Genomic DNA, 18464 nt, shown 5'->3' with positions numbered 1-18464 from the left:
GCACATTATAATTGAATTCAAAGTATGGAAGTAAAAATTCTGCCTTTATGTGAAGCAAACCTAATACAAAATGGTCATTCAAAGCTTTTGTAGGAATAAATTATTCCCTGAGGAATGTGCTTGATAAGTAATAAACATGGAAAGCCCTTGTTTGTTCTTTGTTAGGTAGAGGAAAACTAATTTCACAGTTTGTTGTAGCTGAATGTTTGGCATTTGTTATGTTTATTCTTATTCTGTGTTGTGGATATTTAATCTTCCCCTTGGAAAATTACTTTTTATTTAATGAGATATTTTACCCAGTCCATTTGTAAATAAAGCAGCCATACTTAAATAATTCAGATTCCTGTGGTTCTCATTTTACATCTGATTTCCTTCTTGGCTGATCTACCAGTTTACATGGCTTGATTATCTTCCCAAATTATCTTACCAGGAATACTCTGCAGGGTCTTTCCTGTGGAAACTATATTAAACCTTTAATAATTCAGCAATTCTGACACTGTCACACCTTCCGCAAAGTGCAGTTATCTGGAAGACATTCTTCCGTGGACAACATAAAAAATATCCTTCTAGTATCAGCATAAAAAGTATAGGAACGATCCCTGGGGATTTAAAGAAATGCCTTTAGGGGCGCCTGGGTGGCGCAGTCGGTTAAGCCTCCGACTTCAGCCAGGTCACGATCTCGCGGTCTGTGAGTTCGAGCCCCACGTCAGGCTCTGGGCTGATGGCTCAGAGCCTGGAGCCTGTTTCCGATGCTGTGTCTCCCTCTCTCTCTGCCCCTCCCCTGTTCATGCTCTGTCTCTCTCTGTCCCAAAAATAAAATAAAATAAAACGTTGAAAAAAAAAATTAAAAAAAAATAAAAAAAATAAAGAAATGCCTTTAACTAATTAGAAAGACTACTTTAATATTTATCTCCAAATTGTTTCTGTTCAATATGTTCTGACCTAAACAACATGCACGTATAGTAATGTGTTTCCATTAAAAAATAATTTATTTTGTAGTGAAAGCAAGGAGCGTTTACATGTCCCTTCTTGGGTGAGTTTTTCTGTTGGTTGTGAAGAATAGAGGGAGGAGTTCTTTATGAAGGTGATATCTAACTTCCACAAATAGTGTAATAATTGCTCTTTTTGTTAATCACCAGATCACCATTATATTTATCTATTGTGAGAGTTATGAATTTGGAGGGTAAGGATGCAGTTAGCCATTGTTCTTTTAGGAGATAGTAATAAAATATTTTGGATTTGCCTAAATCATCATTTGGACTAATGAGGGACTCAGAAAGTAACACAGAAAAAAAAGTCTGAAAACGTCATCTACTTGGCTAAATTGTAGGGAAAAAGGTATTAGATAGATCAATAAATGGGAAATATCCGAGACTAGCCCAATTCCAACATGCTCCATGTAAGAGAAGTGCTGTGATCTCCGTCCTATGCAGGACATACTTCATGCTCGTGGCTGTCACCCTATAGTTGGTGGCCTTAGATGGTTGGGAACAATATCTCTCTGAGTGATTCTGCACAGCCAAGCGTAGTTCTGAAAACTATTTTCTACTGATTCCTACTATTTGTTGAAACAATTTGTATCTAACATTTAGGTCTGTATTTGTTTCATGGGACTGCCATAACAAAGTACCATAAACTGGGTGGTTTAAAACAACAGACATTTCATCGTTGCACAATTCCAGAGGCTAGTAGTCTGAAATCAGGATGTCAGTGGGGCCCTGCTCTTTCTGAAACCTGCAGGAGCAATTCTTCCTGGCTCTTTTCTTGCTTCTAGTGGGTTGCCAGAAATCTTTGGGATGCTTTTGGCTTGTAGCTGCATTACTGTAATCTTAGCCTTCATTGTCACATGGTGTTCTGTGACCACCTTCTCCTCAGGTTGTCGCTCAGTTTGGATTAGGGGCCCACCCTGCTCCCCTGTGGTCTCGTCTTAACTAATTACATCCACAATAATCCCATTTCCAAATAAAGGATTTTATTTTATTTTCAATAAAATTCTGAAATAATGAGGGTTAAAACTTCAATATATCTTTTATGCGAGATGCAATTCAATTCCAAACATGCCATGAATTGCATTTTTGTAATTTCAGATGAAAATTCTGGTGAAGGTATTTTCCATGAGAGTATTTTCCACTGGTAAGCAAATATTTGTTAAAACCTATAGAACGTCCTGAATGCTAGCTGTTGTAAGCTGTAACGGGCATTACAGCAATATCAGTCTGCACATTCTGACTTCTATGCTCAAATCATAAATGACCTTGATAAAGCTTGGGTGATTTTCCCAGGGTGAAATTTGGAGCTGAGCATTGGGGTCATGCTTTCATTGTACGTTGTCTGTGTTCTGAGCACTGCACTAGCCACATTCCTTATCCTATTCATTCTTACAAAACTATAAGAAGGTAGAGGTGCGTGGGTGGGCATCTGACTTCATTTTGGCTCAGGTCATGATCTCATGGTTTGTGAGTTCAAGCCCCATGTTAGACTCTGCACTGACAACACAGAGCCTGCTTGGGATTCTCTCTCTCACCTTCTCTCTCTGCCCTTCCCTACTCATTCTCTCTCTCTCTCTCTCTCTCTCTTTCTCTCTGTCTCTCTCTCTCTCTCTCTCTCTCACACACACACACACACACACACTAAATAAATAAATAAGCTCAAAAAACCATTTGGGTCCTTTAAAAAATACAAGAAGGTAGTATAATCAAGTTCTTCAGTTAAGGAGACATGACCTGGAGATATTAAATTAACTTGTTTCAGAGAATTCTATGGATGACACAGGATTCAGACTCTACCACACAACATTCTAATTCTCTGGGAACAGAGGGAAAGTGAAAGGAGAAGTTGAAGAAATTGTACTTGGCATAATAGGCAGGGTTTTATTATGTCAGCAAAGTGTGAAGTGTTATAACCTACCAAAGCTAGTAACTTCATAGGTCTCTCAGTATTGCCCACAACGCAGTAACTGCTGTGTGTTCTTAATTTACCACTGAAACATGTTGATAACCTTTATTTACATGGTAATAAATTGCCTTAATTTAACTTCTAATATCAGAATTGAATAAGGTTAATTGAGGTCCCAGAGCACATATGAAGAGTTTGAGAGACTTAAACACCAAAACCCTTACTGCACCCAAAGCAGTGAACATAGAGCAGAACCATGGATAGGATCATGATTGCTATGTAATTACAACTGTATACTAGTAATTATTTCAACAAGCCTTTTCGACTGTCTAATCAGAAACCATGAATATGTCGGAAGTCGGTTGTACTGTAAGGCCTTCATAGCTACCTAGCTGATGGCACAATCGGTATAATCACTGTCCTGGCTATAGTCACAGATCAACACAACCCTTGGGCTGCAAGCACTTTGTCTAGCACCAAGCCTCATTGCATGCTGTATGTACATATTGCATACTAGCACATACTAGCATTCACTCCCATTTCTCTGCAGCAGAAGAGTTATCTCAAATCTATGAGCAACCCAATTCCAGAATTCCTTTTAAGGGTCCACTTGTTGGGGCCACCTCAAGCACCATTTCCTGTGTCTTGTCATTATTGTAGCAGGAAACGGTGTACTCAAAGTAGGTAATTTGAGAATGCTCTTTGCAAAGCTGTGGACAGAGTGTGGGAAACCACAAGGTATGATGCAGTACACCAAGAGTAGACACAGTGGAACATTAGGCTTGCAAGAACAAAGTCAAGGAGCAGTTAACATAACATGGAAAGTAAGACAGCTGTGCACAGAAGACCACATAACAGATTCTGGAATCCTTATTTATTTTTAATTATAAAAGTATTTGTTTATTTTTGAGAGAGAAAGTGAGCAGGAAAGGGGAAGAGAGAGGAAGACACAGGCTCCGAGCAGGCTCTAGGCTCTGAGCTGTCAGCACAGAGCCTGACACGGGGCTCAAACTCATGAACTGTGAGATCATGACCTGAGCCGAAGTCATATGCTTAACCAACTGAGCCACCCAGGCACCCCAGATTCTGGAATCTTTAGTTAATGGATGCAATAGCTCACACAGAACCCAACAAGAGAGTAACAGGGCATGTAAAAACCATGACCTCAACTCTCCTCTTCCCCTCCAATCTCCTTTTGGTCAAATCTTACCAGAAACTAGAGGACAAGGCATGCAATGCAGGTAAGTCAGCCACCCAGGACACAGAACAGGGTAGGGAAAGATGGAAAATAGATCTGCAGGGCAAAAAGAAGATGCATAGTGTACAGTTGCCAACACAATCCAAGTCCTTGTATCTTTCCCTTAGACACTACTTTTACTTAAAAGCCCTTCAAGAGGTGACTTGATTTTCTCACATTTCTAATATCTCAGTATTGCAGAGTATCTCAGAACTCACAGTAAGAGAGGATAAATTTCTTCACCCTGGCTTATGCTTCCAGTCCCTTCTTTACTTTCTCCCTCAAAAGCTCATTAGAAGCACCTCCTATCAGGAGTATCATGATAGTATCATGGATACTATCAAACATCCCTCACTAATGCAGATGTATATTAACCTCAGGGTCACTAAAGATTTTAGTACATGCCTTGCTGTCCTCATGTTTACACTACTTCTGTTATGATTTCTGATTTCAGTATTTAACACTAGCTTTCAGTTCCTTAACCTCCTGAGTCGCAAGCACCTTTTTCCCATAGTTATAACTAGACATTTCTTCACTGATCGCTACATCATTTCCAGTATATCAATCATGCCAATTTCAAGTACCCTGCTCTTCAGCTAATATTTTCTATATTCCCAGCTCATTTTCTCTAATACTTTTACTCCTGTAATTCTTCAGCTTCACTAGGCCACTTGTCTACTGTGCCAGTCCTTTTGTATTTTGCGTCTATATCCCATCACGGTAATTACTTTCTTGCACACACACTCTCCCTTGCCCCATCCTCCCATTGTACTTGTGCAGAATAATCTTTACCCTGATTGAGCAGCATAATTCTCTATATTCACACTACACCTCTATCCAAACACCTGCATGTGACTAGAATAGAACATACAGCATGCTGATAGGTATCTCTTTAAATTTATGATCACAAATCTCAAGGGCGACTCTCGGCTCTGCCAAGCAATCCTACCATATTATCTCAGGGAAACCAGTTTCCCTCTCTGTAAGACTTCTATTTCACACCTTCTACCCTACCCTTGGGTCCCTAATACCTCTTTCTTTCTGAAAATCAGCTGATGCCTTTGGATCTTTTTAATTCATATTTTTTAGAGGGAGGATACACATGAGCAGGGGGTGAGGGGCAGAGGAAGAGAGAGAGAGAGAGAGAGAGAGAGAGAGAGAGAGAGAGTCTAAAGCAGGCTCTATGCTCAGTGCAGAGCCTGACCCAGGGCTTGATCCCTTGACCCTGGGATTATGACCTGAGCCAAAATCAAGAGTCAGACACTCAGCCAGCTGAGCCACTCAGGCACCCCTGGATCTTTTTAAATAAAATATTGAAACAATCAGAAAATAATGCCCTTATTCTTTCCCCCCTAAATCAACATCTAGCCTACATCTGCACTCATATATTTTGCCGTTCATCTTACAATTGTGAAACCACCCCTTTAAGTACCGAAGTCCAACACCATCATCGGTGCAGTGAATCCAATCTCTTGTCTACTCAAAGACATTGCCTCCACAGTCATTTTCCCTCTGGTCTTCATTACAAATGCCCTTCTTTATTGGACTTTAAAGCAATTACCTCCTGTTGTTCCTTACCTCCCTTTAACTACTGTTTCTCTCCTCTGCTCCTTTTTATAATAAAGGAAAGACTTGCATAGATTCACTGTCTCCATTCTCTTACCTCTCTTTCCTCTTGAATCTGTGCCAACCACGCTGCCTCCCATGTCTCTCCACTTAAACTTCCCTTGTCAACATCAACATTCCCTACAGTGCTAAGTTCAATGGGCATTTCACAATGTCCTTCATACACAATTTCTTACCCACATTTGATCTTTCTTGAAATTGTTGCATCACTTGTGTTCTGGGACAATGGAATCTCCTGGTTTTCCTCTCACTTCAGGGTCTGTTCCTCCTCAGATCTTCCTTGACCTTTGAATGCTGCACTCCCATAAGATGCCATCCTGAGACCTCTCCTTTTCCCTGTCCGAATTTATTCTTTAGATTATTTTATCCTTTCTCGTGGCCATATATTCACTGATGATTCTTAGGTATATACATTAGCAACTCAGATCTCTAGACCGCATGTCAATTCCTGCTGACCCCATCCCCTAAACTGCTCCCCACCGGTCTAGCCCTAGGTGCTGCTAGGAAACAGCACCACCCCCAATCCAGTTGTCCAGGCCAGATTCTTCCCTCAGAACCCACATTTAAACCTCTAGCATTTGTTTTAAGCCTTAGCTCGAAAATTTCCCAAATGTGACCATTTATTCACACCCATATGGCCTTCAACTAGTAAAAATTGCCATCATTCCTTACCTATTGAAGTAGATAGTTTACTCCTATCCCTGTTTTATTACTTGTTCTCTGTATTCTATTCTCCACCCAGCAGTCAGAAAAATCTTAGAATGTCCTTCATATCTTTCCATTTTCTTACTCAAAGACTCCAAGTGTTTACAATCATATTGCGGTAAAATGTAAATACCTCACCATAACTGTCAATCTTACCTTCAAATCCTCTCCCTAAGCTCACTGTGCTCTTCAGAGCCTTTGCTGTTCATGCACATAACAAGCTCTAACCTGACTCATAGCCTTTGACTTGCCATTCTTTTTCTTGAGGATATTCTTTCTTAGATATTAACTTGTCTCCTCCCTTTATTCAGAACACTGTTCAAATATTAGTCTTTAGAGATACCTTCCCAAAGCACCCCACCTAAAATACAACCATCTTCATAATTTAGAAAAATTAAAACTGAGGATGTTCTTGTTATGTTTTTGACCTGAATGATTAGTTATGCTCAATTCCAACTATCCAAGAAGGGTAAGGCAACAAGGATGATGACACTGAAGTAGAATAATGATTTTTATTCTAAGTAGGAATCAGTTTTACATCTAATTTGTCATACTTCACAAAACCATGTGAAGAACCAAAGGACATGTATTTCAATGATCTACATAGTCATTAGTGCATAGTAATAACAAAAATTAAGATTGGGCTCTGAAATCAGAGTTTTCTATAGGAGGTGAAATATGATAACCACAGCTCCAGTTGTTGTGACATCGAAGCTATGTTGCCACTGATTTAAATTTTGCTGTTATAGGCGCAAGCCATGCTTCAAAGGAATAGAATATTTCTCCTTGGGTCTTAGTTTTACTTCCAAGGCAATCAAAGTACTGAAGCATTTATGAATGGATTAGAAGTATCAAGCATCAGTCATTGTCAGAATCTTATCAACTAGGAAACTAATTCCCCCAAAACATATTTTTGTTGAAATACTATTAGAATTGAGTCTTATATCAAAATAGCAGACATGAAAAATATGTCCACTTTTGAAACGGCAGGAACACGAGCAATGTGTCTTACTCTGCAGTTGCACTAAACATTGATTCAGCTGCTGGATGCAAGGTTCACTTAATATGGGGATGCTTAGTGCAAAAGTAATGAGGCTATTACTTTTTTAGCTTTGCCTCCAATCCAATAAAGAGAGTATTCTTTTCCACTGTGAGGTATCTCATTATGAGATCACTAACATTTTCAAAATCATCTCTGCATAAAGATGAGGTTAAAGCAATTCATACATAGCCACAAAACTTTCCCATTTTAATGTATGAGGGACAATAATGAAAGTTTATCAGAAGCATTTTCTTCCCCCATTTTGATGCCAGTGTTCTCATTTCATGACTCTACATAGTCACAGTGATTATAATAAAAATAAACTTATACTTTAAAAGGGGGAAATAAAAATATACACAACCCATATCAGATGTCCATGGAAAATAGATTTTGGGAAGATAATGCCCACGATGCTCCAAGCTAGGGGGATGGAGAATGGTCTAGCAGGTAAGAACGTATATTTGAATCATCTTATATTTCAGAAAATTTTACCCAGCACAAATCTATGAGACAAAACTTTGTTAAATCTATTCTTTTATTATTTTTTTTCAGGCACAGATTTGGGACTATGGTATTTTACTTATAGATCTCAGTCTGTAAATGATCACTGAAATATATGAATCTCTATGTTTTGTGCTCCTAATTCTGTCCTCGACCTCAGCAAGAATGTGCTGGCCATATGATGTGCACTTAAGGACACCATGCTGATTACCTTATATTTTGTCACCCAAAATAAATTTCAACAACGAAAGGTTGTGCAGTAGGTTGTATTTTCTTTAAGTGTAGTTCACAAAGCGTTAGTAACACATTAGGAAACTTGACGTGGTATGCCGACCAACTATTTAGGTTTCATTTTAAAGTTTTTCATGTATTTTAAAATGTCTCAGCATACTCATCAATCCTGTGGTTTCATAGATATTAAACTTAAACATATTTACTAAATATCAAAAGTCAGTCATTTGAGAAAATTAAAGTTTATTAAAGAGTGTACCAGTGTGCATCAATGGCACCAATGTAGGGCACCCTCCCTCTCTTTACAGCACCAACGTTGGCCAGTGTTGAACTATATTCACAACAACTCATTCACTAGCCATTTTGTGAGCTCTTAATTAGCATAAATTATTTTTCTAAATGCAGAACTGTACTTGTCCTTAAGGAGTTTAGAGTCTAAGATAGAAAGAGAAGTAAATATATATTTGAATGTATCAAGAGTTCTAAGAGATAAGCATACAGTTCTCTGATGGTTTGGAAGAACTAAAAATACCCCAATTGGAAGACCTTAAGAAAGGCTCTTTATGGAGAGGTGGCAATGAAGGGAAACTTGAAACATTCTCATCATTGGGATAAGATGAGAAAGCTGTATTCCAGGCAGTAAATGGCATAAACAAAACACTTACAGTCATTTTCCAAGAGAGTAAAGTCATCTTTAAATACTACACTGGGGAGTGGGGTGCCTGGGTGTCTCACTCAGTTAAACGTCTCACTTTGGCGCAGGTTGGGATCTTACGGTTCTTGAGTTCAAGCCCTGCATCAGGCTCTGTGCTAACAGTGCGGAGCCTGCTTGTCGTTCTGTCTCTCCCTCTCTCTCTGCTCCTCCCCCACTCTCTCTTTTTCTCTCTCAAAATAAATAAACTTCATAAAATAAAATAAAATAAAATAAAATAAAATAAAAATACTACACTGGGGTCAAAGGGGATTAAATGTAGTATATTTCTAGAGGGGGCCATAGAAATGACACTTCACTTATTAGAACAGAATTTTTCTTAAACCAGTATTTTGCACTGACCTTATTTTTACTTATTTGGAATCTATCTCATCTTTGACTACAGAGGCATTTTTAAACATGAATGACTCATTTGAAATCTATACTTGGAAATGTCATATTTTCTAAGACTCAACAGGGATTTACTATATTTTCAAAGATCAATTTCTAGGGGAAAGGGCTTTATATATAAAATTAATCCCTTGACATATTACACAAAGACAAAAATCCTTTACAATTCACGATGCTTATTTCTAGTTCTGACATTTCTATCTTCCAAGGTGGCTTCCTTATTCAGAACATAGTAAATGGACTTGGTTCATCACCAAGTAATTCTTAATTGCAGGTGTGTTAAGAAACTCCTCTTAATGTTCAACTGCAGACGTTATACTAAACATACTTGACAATAAACTTCCAACCAATGGATTTATTTTTTACCTTGATGTCATTTTTTCTATGACAGTATCCTGGGTAGTAAGGAGATTATGCAGAATCCAAACTAAATTGCAATCCATTAATAATAGCTTTAACCTATTTGTAATTATATCTGATTAATGTAATACATCGGATATATTGAAAGTATAGATTTTCCAGGAAAATGGATTGGCTTGAAATTCTCCTGGGATTGTTTCTACCCAGGTACTCCACCGACAGCTGAAGTTGACAGGCAATGATGTTAGAGCTTGCTCTACAAAGCTTGAAATATTGAGTAGAATTGATGAACTCAAAATAATCCCTTTTACTGACAGTTATCCTGAGACAGTCTTACCCAAATTGTGTTTCAGGGAACAGTGGTTCTTGGCAACATTAATCAACATTTCAAATAATTTGGTAGATATTGTACACAATATTTTTCTTTTACAGGGTCTGAATATGAATTAACTCATTTAAGGATCTGAGGATTTCTAAAGGTTATTGTATCATTATTTCACATATGGAGGGGAAGGTGCATATTAAAATTTTCATTCTGCCATCTCTAATGAAGTTTTGTAGCTATAATATTATCTTTTTTAATTTGTGTCTTTCATCCTTTGAATCAATTTGTGAAGGATGCTACTAATATATTTAATTGACTGCAGCTTTTTATTGATCCTAAGATTTAGAAATCAATCAACAGGCAAAAAGAGCCAGCAAAACAAAATTTAAGTAAAAGTAGGTATTTGTTTGTTTTAAGAATTCACATCTCTTAAATAATCTTTAGGCTCTATCAAAGACAGGACAAATTTAAGATAAAATGTGGCTTAGAAATTCAAGAAGGATACTGGGTAATAGAAATGCAAATAAAGCAAACCTAGCAATAACACTACTGAGAATAGTTTAAAATGAAATTGCATAATTTTCTACTTTTGTGTAAGGAAGGGAAGAATATAAGAGTATACATTTGACTTCTCTGTATTTGCACAAAGAAAAACGGAAAATAAACACGTGTAACTAATACTATTCTTGTCTGTACGGAACCAAGGGCAGGACAGTGGAAAGAGACCAGGGTTAGAACAACACTTCTTGAAGTATAGATTTTCTAGTACTTTGATATTTGAATCACATGAATGTTTCATATTAAACATTAAAAAAAAAACACTGTTGCATTTTTAAATACAAACAATTTCTTTAGGTACTCATAAGAGATACTTCAATGTTGAAATATATAATGGTACATCAGTGTTCAGAATTTCTTTTCTTCACAGCTAATAGAGCAATAGATTAAAACAGAGGGAAAGGAAAGAGAAAAAAAATGGTACAGTGTTTGTGGAATTGCCATTAGTAATTTAGAGGGGAATGCAAATATGAATTCCTGTTGAATATGAGAGTTTGCAGTGGTTGCTGATAAATAGACAGTCACATGCACAAATAGCAGACAAATCCCATAAGAATGGCAAATAGTTAATACAATGACTGAAGAGGACATAGTGATGGAAACTATTCTCCTTCAAATATTGGGGCAGTGGAATTTTTGAACTGATGTATCCCTTAAAGTATCTGATGTAAAAGATGAACGTTTTTTCCGGGGAGGGGGAGTAGGTAGGGAATGCACATATACACATACACAAAATTGTGTAATTTAGAAGTTAACACTAACACCTATGGATCCCAGGACACAAGACTCCACATTTTTTTTCATTTTTTAACATCTTATTTATTTTTGCAAGACAGAGAGAGAGATAGAGCATGAGCAGGGGAGGGGCAGAGAGAGGAGACACAGAATCTGAAGCAGGCTCCAGGCTCTGAGCTGTCAGCACAGAGCCTGACACGGGGCTTGAACCCACGAACTGAGAGATCATGACCTGAGTCAAAGTTGGACACTTAACTAACTGAGGCACCCAGGTGCCCCAAGCCAGGATCCCCAAGCCTCCACATTTTAACAGATAAAAGTAGACACTAAGCCAAAGTGAAGTTGGATTAATTCTCAGCTCTGCCACTATGGCTAAGCGACCTTGAAAATATGACTTAATCTCTCTGAACCTCAATCTTCTTATCTTGAAAAGGGACTTGCTGATCCCTCTGGTAATAGCATAAAGGAAAAATTCAACAAACATTAAAAAGTATTTAATTATTATTCCTATAATAGAAGTCCCTAATTTCTATATAATTAATTATCACATATAATTCCTATATGACCACCAAAATAGAATTAGGAGTTCCACAGTTGAATGAAAAGATAGTTTGCCAGATCATATCACAGTAGCTGACACATCCTACTTCAACAATCTGGGGACAAACTGGGATTTCTAGATATTCAAGTGCAAAGGCTCTCATAGAATGGAATGCTTTTTCATGCCCCTACACAGGTATCTAATGTCAGGGACACTACAGAACATGTTAGTGCTGATGTTAGGCATTGGTGTTAGTCCCAGGCCTTGCTTGTTTGCAGTGGGAAACTGTACAGTTCACTCAGTCAGGGAAGGAACTCCAGTTCTGGTGCTTTGTGTCTATTACAGTCAGATGGAGAAGTTGATGGTCTGACTGTTTAACTGGGTTCTGGAGGGACATGCCAGCATTGAGAGTCTGGAAGTACTGTCAAAGGGTGCAAAGAACAGTGTAGGTTGAGAACATTTGTCGAGTCAGCACTATTTTGAATGTCATAAGAGTATATGATTATATGGAATTGCAATTTTTGTGTCCCTGGTAGCTTCAAGATATGAGGTGCACTAGCAAAGGACAATGTGCTAAGCCGGACTTCTTTGAAGGGGAGAGAGGAAGGGGAAATCCTATCCCTTTGGAATAATTCAGAGATCAAAAAGCTGTCAACCTTCCCTAACATTTTAAGCCATGGAAGATAATGTCAGTTTCTAACAAGGCAAAGACTTAGAAAAACCCACTAAACATCAGTTTATCAACACCTTTGCAGCTTTTGGCTCGCTTTGCATAACTATGTAAGGAGAAAATGAAAATCAGTGGCTAAATCAAGCTCAGCATAAGCCTGAAGATTGTTTCCTGCTTGTCATCTCATGAGGGACTGGGCTTTACTTGCTGTTGCAATCTCGTCCTACCTCCTTGATGGTTTGCAAAGATGAGCTAAGAACGATTGAATTTAATCTGCAATGGCTTCAATCGTGAGGGTCATTGAATGGCTATGTATTTAACATAAAGAACATGAGTAATAAGCATATTTCCATTCATTTCCTATTCCACCATACTATTGGTCTTCCAAAAAAAAAAAGAAAAGCATGTTTGAGATTTAAACGACAAGTAACAAATTGATGACATACACTCCTGACTAATTAGACGAAGCCCTCCCTCCATGAGGCTCTTGACCTTTAATAGCCATAATAATATGAGCATTAGATCAATAGCCTGCTATTAGGCATTTGAAGTGTCCCCTTCGCTGTCACTGAATGTGGCAATTAGGATGAGACTTAAGGACAAAAATGTTTAGCTACTGCTGTTTCATGGACAGAAAACTTTCAAATCTATTCATCATCACTTCTATCTTTCCTGAGAATGGCTTTACTTAGCTATCAATTCTCTCTTTTCAAAACTTAGTACCTTCTAGTTTGCTTTATTCAGTTAGTCCAGCGTGGCAATAATCGCATACACCATGTTCTTTTGAAGATACGGTTCAAAGATTTGTTATACAGGTTTGCTTTCCCTCCCTCAAGCTTCTCTCAATGCAATGGGTAGCCACTTTGAGGTTCTTACGTTCAGATGGGAAAGCTATGCTGTGAATCTGATCCTGTCCCTAAAACAAAGCCTTTTAGTTGGATTTTTAAAAAATAATTTGAAGCCTCAGAACAATTGGTTTCTCCATTATTTCAGTCTCTTGAACGTACAGAATGTCTATGACCTTTCACTTCCTTTTTAAAAATGTTTATTGGGGCGCCTGGGTGGCGCAGTCGGTTAAGCGTCTGACTTCAGCCAGGTCACGATCTCGCGGTCCGTGAGTTCGAGCCCCGCGTCAGGCTCTGGGCTGATGGCTCGGAGCCTGGAGCCTGTTTCCGATTCTGTGTCTCCCTCTCTCTCTGCCCCTCCCCCGTTCATGCTCTGTCTCTCTCTGTCCCAAAAATAAATAAACGTTGAAAAAAAAAAATTAAAAAAAAAAAAAAACAATGTTTATTTATTTATTTATTTATTTATTTTTGAAAGAAAGAGAGAGAGAGAGAAAGCAACAAGCAAGTGAGCAGGGGAGGGGCGGAGGGGGGGGGTGTGCAGAGGATCTGAAGCAGGCTTTTGTGCTGACAGCAGCGAGCGTGATGCAGGGCTCAAACTCCCAAACCTTGAGATCATGACCTGAGCCAAAATAGGCTCAGTTAATAGACTAAACCACCCAGGTGCCCTGTGACCTTCCACTTCTGCATGACCCCTGCATGACCCCGCGTATCTCTTTTATATACTACTTTGCTAAGTACTTGCAATAGCAACACATCCACATTGTTTCCTTTTTGACTTCTTCTGCAGTGAGTGCTGTTGTATAAGGAGGAACGGGATCTGCCTTCCAGTCTATTACAAGCAGAGGTTTTATCAAATGTGTCACTACTGTGTCACATGAATCATTATCTTTTCAGTCTCCAATGCTAGTTAATTTTTCACCAGTCCCATGTTTTAGATTTTAGATTTTATTACGGCCCTCCACTTCCAGTATCAATTTTTGTTCTTTTCAGGTGAGATTAGGCTATGCAGAGAGGAAAATTCGGGAAGATTCTGCAGCTAAACACATTAAAATTGCATTATGTGTCTTGCTCCATGCTACTCCATGTCCAAACAGGTTGGTACAGGGCTCTGCTATACAAAGTCACTTGGTTATTCAGGGAAAACCAAGCTCTGCCAGGTCACAAGTGGGGCGCCATCTGAAACATTGGCTTCTTTGGGATTCTCAGCAGAACACAGAGTGTAGGGAATTGACTTTGCTTTTCTGTGCATCAGCCCATAATGTGATATATGTCTCTTCTGTTCTTGATCCATTGGTCAGGACTAGTCGTTTGGCCCGGTGTAACTGAAGGAGGGCTGGGCTACATACAGGGCTATTCATTGAGTAGCAGATACCTACCAGACTATAACTAAAACATATTGACCAATGCCTTTGCAACTTTTTCATATGTTTCCTTTGACCTCCCTAGTTTTCATCAGGTGATTATAGCTCCTTCAGTATTTCATTACAATTCTCTCTGAATTTTCAAACTTCCTTATAAGCCTCTTATATCCAATAGGGATTAACTTTCTCTCATTGATTAAAGTCAAAACCTCATCACTCTGACCATTTTAAAAATGTTTTCATATCTATGGTTATGTGAAAATAACTGATAAAAGACAAAATGTTAGATATATGCAGGTAAAAAAAATGGAACAATAGTTTCTAAGCCCTTGAAGCTCAGAAATGACAACGGCTGGAATATAGCATACTCTTTGAAATATGAACAAAAGGAAATGCATATTGAGAATGGTGGCTGATGTTCATGTTAATAATAGATTACAATGTCTTTTTAAAAGTTTTAAACTTTTGCCTGTCAACTAAAAACACTGAAGTAAAATATTAAAGATATAGCCACCTCTACAATCCATACATAATTAATATTTATGACACATATTATGGTCATGAACATGCTGTGGATGAATACAGATTGGATTTACAGACTGGTATGTAAAATCTGGGAAACAAGTCTTACCATAAAGAGAAGGATATTCACGATAATATTGCCCAGAGCTGGAAGACGACTAAATTTGTTGCCCCAGTTCAGTATCTCAGAGATTGACATGGAAAGAGCACAATAAAAGTTTTAATATTCAGCAGCTTTGAAGAATGAAGTGCTGTGAATGAGCAAGTATTCCGATCAATACATCTACCATCGGTATTATGTGTGAAATACGATTTTTAAAGAATTGGGATAGGATAGAATATAATTTTTGACTAGATAATAGAAATAATTTAATGTTGCTTTGATGATTCAGAAGACACTTAGGGATCGCACAGAATCCACACATAGTCATCACCATTCAGAAGAGACAGGTAAATGCTGAGTAACAGATAACTCCAGTTAATTAAAGATATTGTTTGGGGGCACCTGGGTGTCTCAGTCGATTGAGATTCTGACTCTTGATTTAGGCTCAGATCATGATCCCATATCAGGCTCTGCATTGAGCATGGAGCCTGCTTGGGAATCTCTCTTTCTCTTCCTCTGCCCCACTTCCCCACTCACATTCTCTCCCTCTGTCTCTGAAATAAAAGTTTAAAAATAAATAAAAATGAAACATAATGTTTTTGGAATAATGCAGGCCATGGTGCTCATTCTAATCCTGTCCCACTCCCCATTTGAAGAAATGAAATGGATTTGTACTCTTAACATGCCCCATGCTTCCTTTTATTCACAGCTTTCTCAAGTACTTCTTTCCACCGGATCTCTGCCTTTTCTTCCCCCACCTTCACCTCATGAAGTTCTGTGCATCGTTTAAGGTCAATTTCTAGCATCAGGCCCTTCAAGATCTTGCTCACATGGGATTGGTGAGTGTCTGTGGTGTTGCAGGTACCATGTCAAAGTGTGAAATAGCAAGATGTCTAAGACAAGGTACTGTCCTTCAGGAAACATACAATGTAATGGAAGGAACTCCCTCAAAGATCGTTTCAGTATAAGGAGTGAGTCCAGCAGTGGAAGTGTTACAAACACATTCTTCGTTCCTTATTTGAACTGCCAAAGCAGGTGGCTGATGTCCCTCTTTTGACAATAATCTTATTCAGTAATAAAGTACAGTGCAAAAAGAAGCTTTATTAAACTGAATTTTTAATCCAAGATCTTTCACTTACTTGTGGTGACATCAAGCCAAATACTTAAATAGTTCACTTAGTATTTATTTATCTATTTACTTATTTAAATGTTGGTTTTGTTTTAAGTCTTTTTTTTTTCTTTTGATAAAGCTCAAGCAAGGGAGGGGTAAAGAGAGAGGGAGAGAGACAGAGAATCCCAAGCAGACTCCATGCTGCCAGTGCAGAGCCCGACACAGGGCTTGAACCCACAAACCGTGGGATCACGACCTGGGCTGAAACCAAGAGTCGGATGCATAACTGACTAAGCCACCCAGGTGCCCCAGTATTTATTTTTTAATATCTAATTGTGGTAAAATACACATAACATAAAATTTACCATCTTAAAAATGTTTGAGTGTACAGGTCAATAATGTTAAATACATCCACATTATTGTTCATGTAATCCTTAGATCTCTTTTCATCTTGTAATCTCGGTATTTTTTTAAAATTTTTTAATGTTTATTTATTTTTGAGGGAGGCAGACAGACAGAGCATGCGTGTGGGAGAGAGAGAGAGGGAGACACAAAATCCAAAGTAGGCTCCAGGCTCTGAGCTGTCAGCACAGAGCCTGATGTGGGGCTCAAAGTCACAGACCATGAGATCATGACCTGAGCCAAAGTCAAATGCTTAACTGACTGAGCCACCCCTAACCTCAGTATTTTTTTGATGAAAGGAACAAAGACAGTTACAGGCTTGTTCAGGAATTCATAAGATAATATATCTAAAACCTACTTCGGAACCTAGGACATAGATAATGTTCAAATGACAGCTTTTTCTTTTCTTTTTTTTCTGTACCTCTTCTGTAATGAGACAGCATAGTATCTATGTGGAATATCTCAGATATAGGTCACATCTAAGGCTTATATAGCATATTGATGTATTATAACAGGTACTTTGTAGATAATCGAAGAGAATGAGTGAGCAGACAAATGTGTAAGAAGAAGGGATGGCTAACAAAAGACAGGCATTTGAAGGATACTCAAATCAGAAATCCCAAACCAGAATTGTTGCCAAAACAAACCAATGGGAAATACATTAAGGGAGGCGGGGGGAAGGCATATTGCATGGATTTTGAAACTGAAGCATGATGAATCAAAAGAAACTGTAGGGCCAGGCCTTAGTTTACTGTAACACTTCCCTCAAAACACACACAAACATCATTAAGTCACAGGCTGCCAAGAAGTCCAACAACATCATGCAGTGATACTGATATTCAGATGCAGCTCTGCTTATTCCTAAAACCATCTCATCTCATCCCATTGCCTCTGAAACATTAAATTATATATTATCTTTAAAAAAAAAAAAAAGGTCACAACCTTGGCTTTTATTTTTTTAGACATTACTGTTAAAGGCATCTGATAGGAATGCTAAAAATCACCACCATTTCCCTCTCTACAGAATATTATTAAATATAAAAGAAACAGCAAACACAAGTAATTAATTCTTCCTCTTTCTTTCTTAGTAATACCATTGAAATTAAAGCAGAGAGATGCATTTAGGAAATCTCCTGACTTAAAATGCTTCACAGAACTCCAAATAAGTCTTACACGTGGGGACTATTCAAGTTCTGTCCAAATTATTTAATTGTATCTCTGGGCCTTGGCGTATTAAGAAATGTAACAAGGAGGTGGAAATGTATCATAAAATCTGTATTTTAAAGAAATCTCTAGCTCAGAGTAAATGAAGGGGACTGGGAATCAATTACACTTGGGTATGTAATTTGAATAAATGAAAATGCCAGGATGATTGAAGCTTGTATATTCAGGATGGTAGAATGAGTCTGATAGTTGATGATGACTGCATTTTAATAATATGAATACAGGAAGAGAACAAAAGAGAGAAAGAGAGAAAAGGAAAGGCTAAAATTACTAATGCTGTAAATATTTTGAAATGAAGTGGGTGCAATTGCACAAAAAGATGTTATGAATGAAAAAGCTTGGATTGCCTTGGATGGAAAATGGAAAGT

At 38.1% G+C, this 18464-nt stretch overlaps 1 long non-coding RNA gene across 3 annotated transcripts in view; it reads left to right on the top strand.

Annotated features, from left to right (window-relative positions):
• Positions 1 to 18067, top strand: part of LOC147574257 (uncharacterized) — a 177914-nt gene extending 159847 nt beyond the window's left edge. For all 3 annotated transcript variants that reach the window (XR_015243720.1, XR_015243722.1, XR_015243723.1), the window contains 2 exons: positions 16069 to 16198; positions 17961 to 18067. This is a non-coding gene — a long non-coding RNA (uncharacterized LOC147574257). The remainder of the gene's footprint in view (positions 1 to 16068; positions 16199 to 17960) is intronic.
• Positions 18068 to 18464: the final 397 nt, after the last annotated feature.

The sequence above is a fragment of the Puma concolor genome, chromosome E1 (genome assembly GCF_028749965.1).
Source record: "Puma concolor isolate L17-30 chromosome E1, mPumCon1.1.hap2, whole genome shotgun sequence".
Lineage (NCBI taxonomy): Eukaryota > Metazoa > Chordata > Mammalia > Carnivora > Felidae > Puma > Puma concolor.
This window is presented reverse-complemented; position numbering and strand designations above follow the sequence as displayed.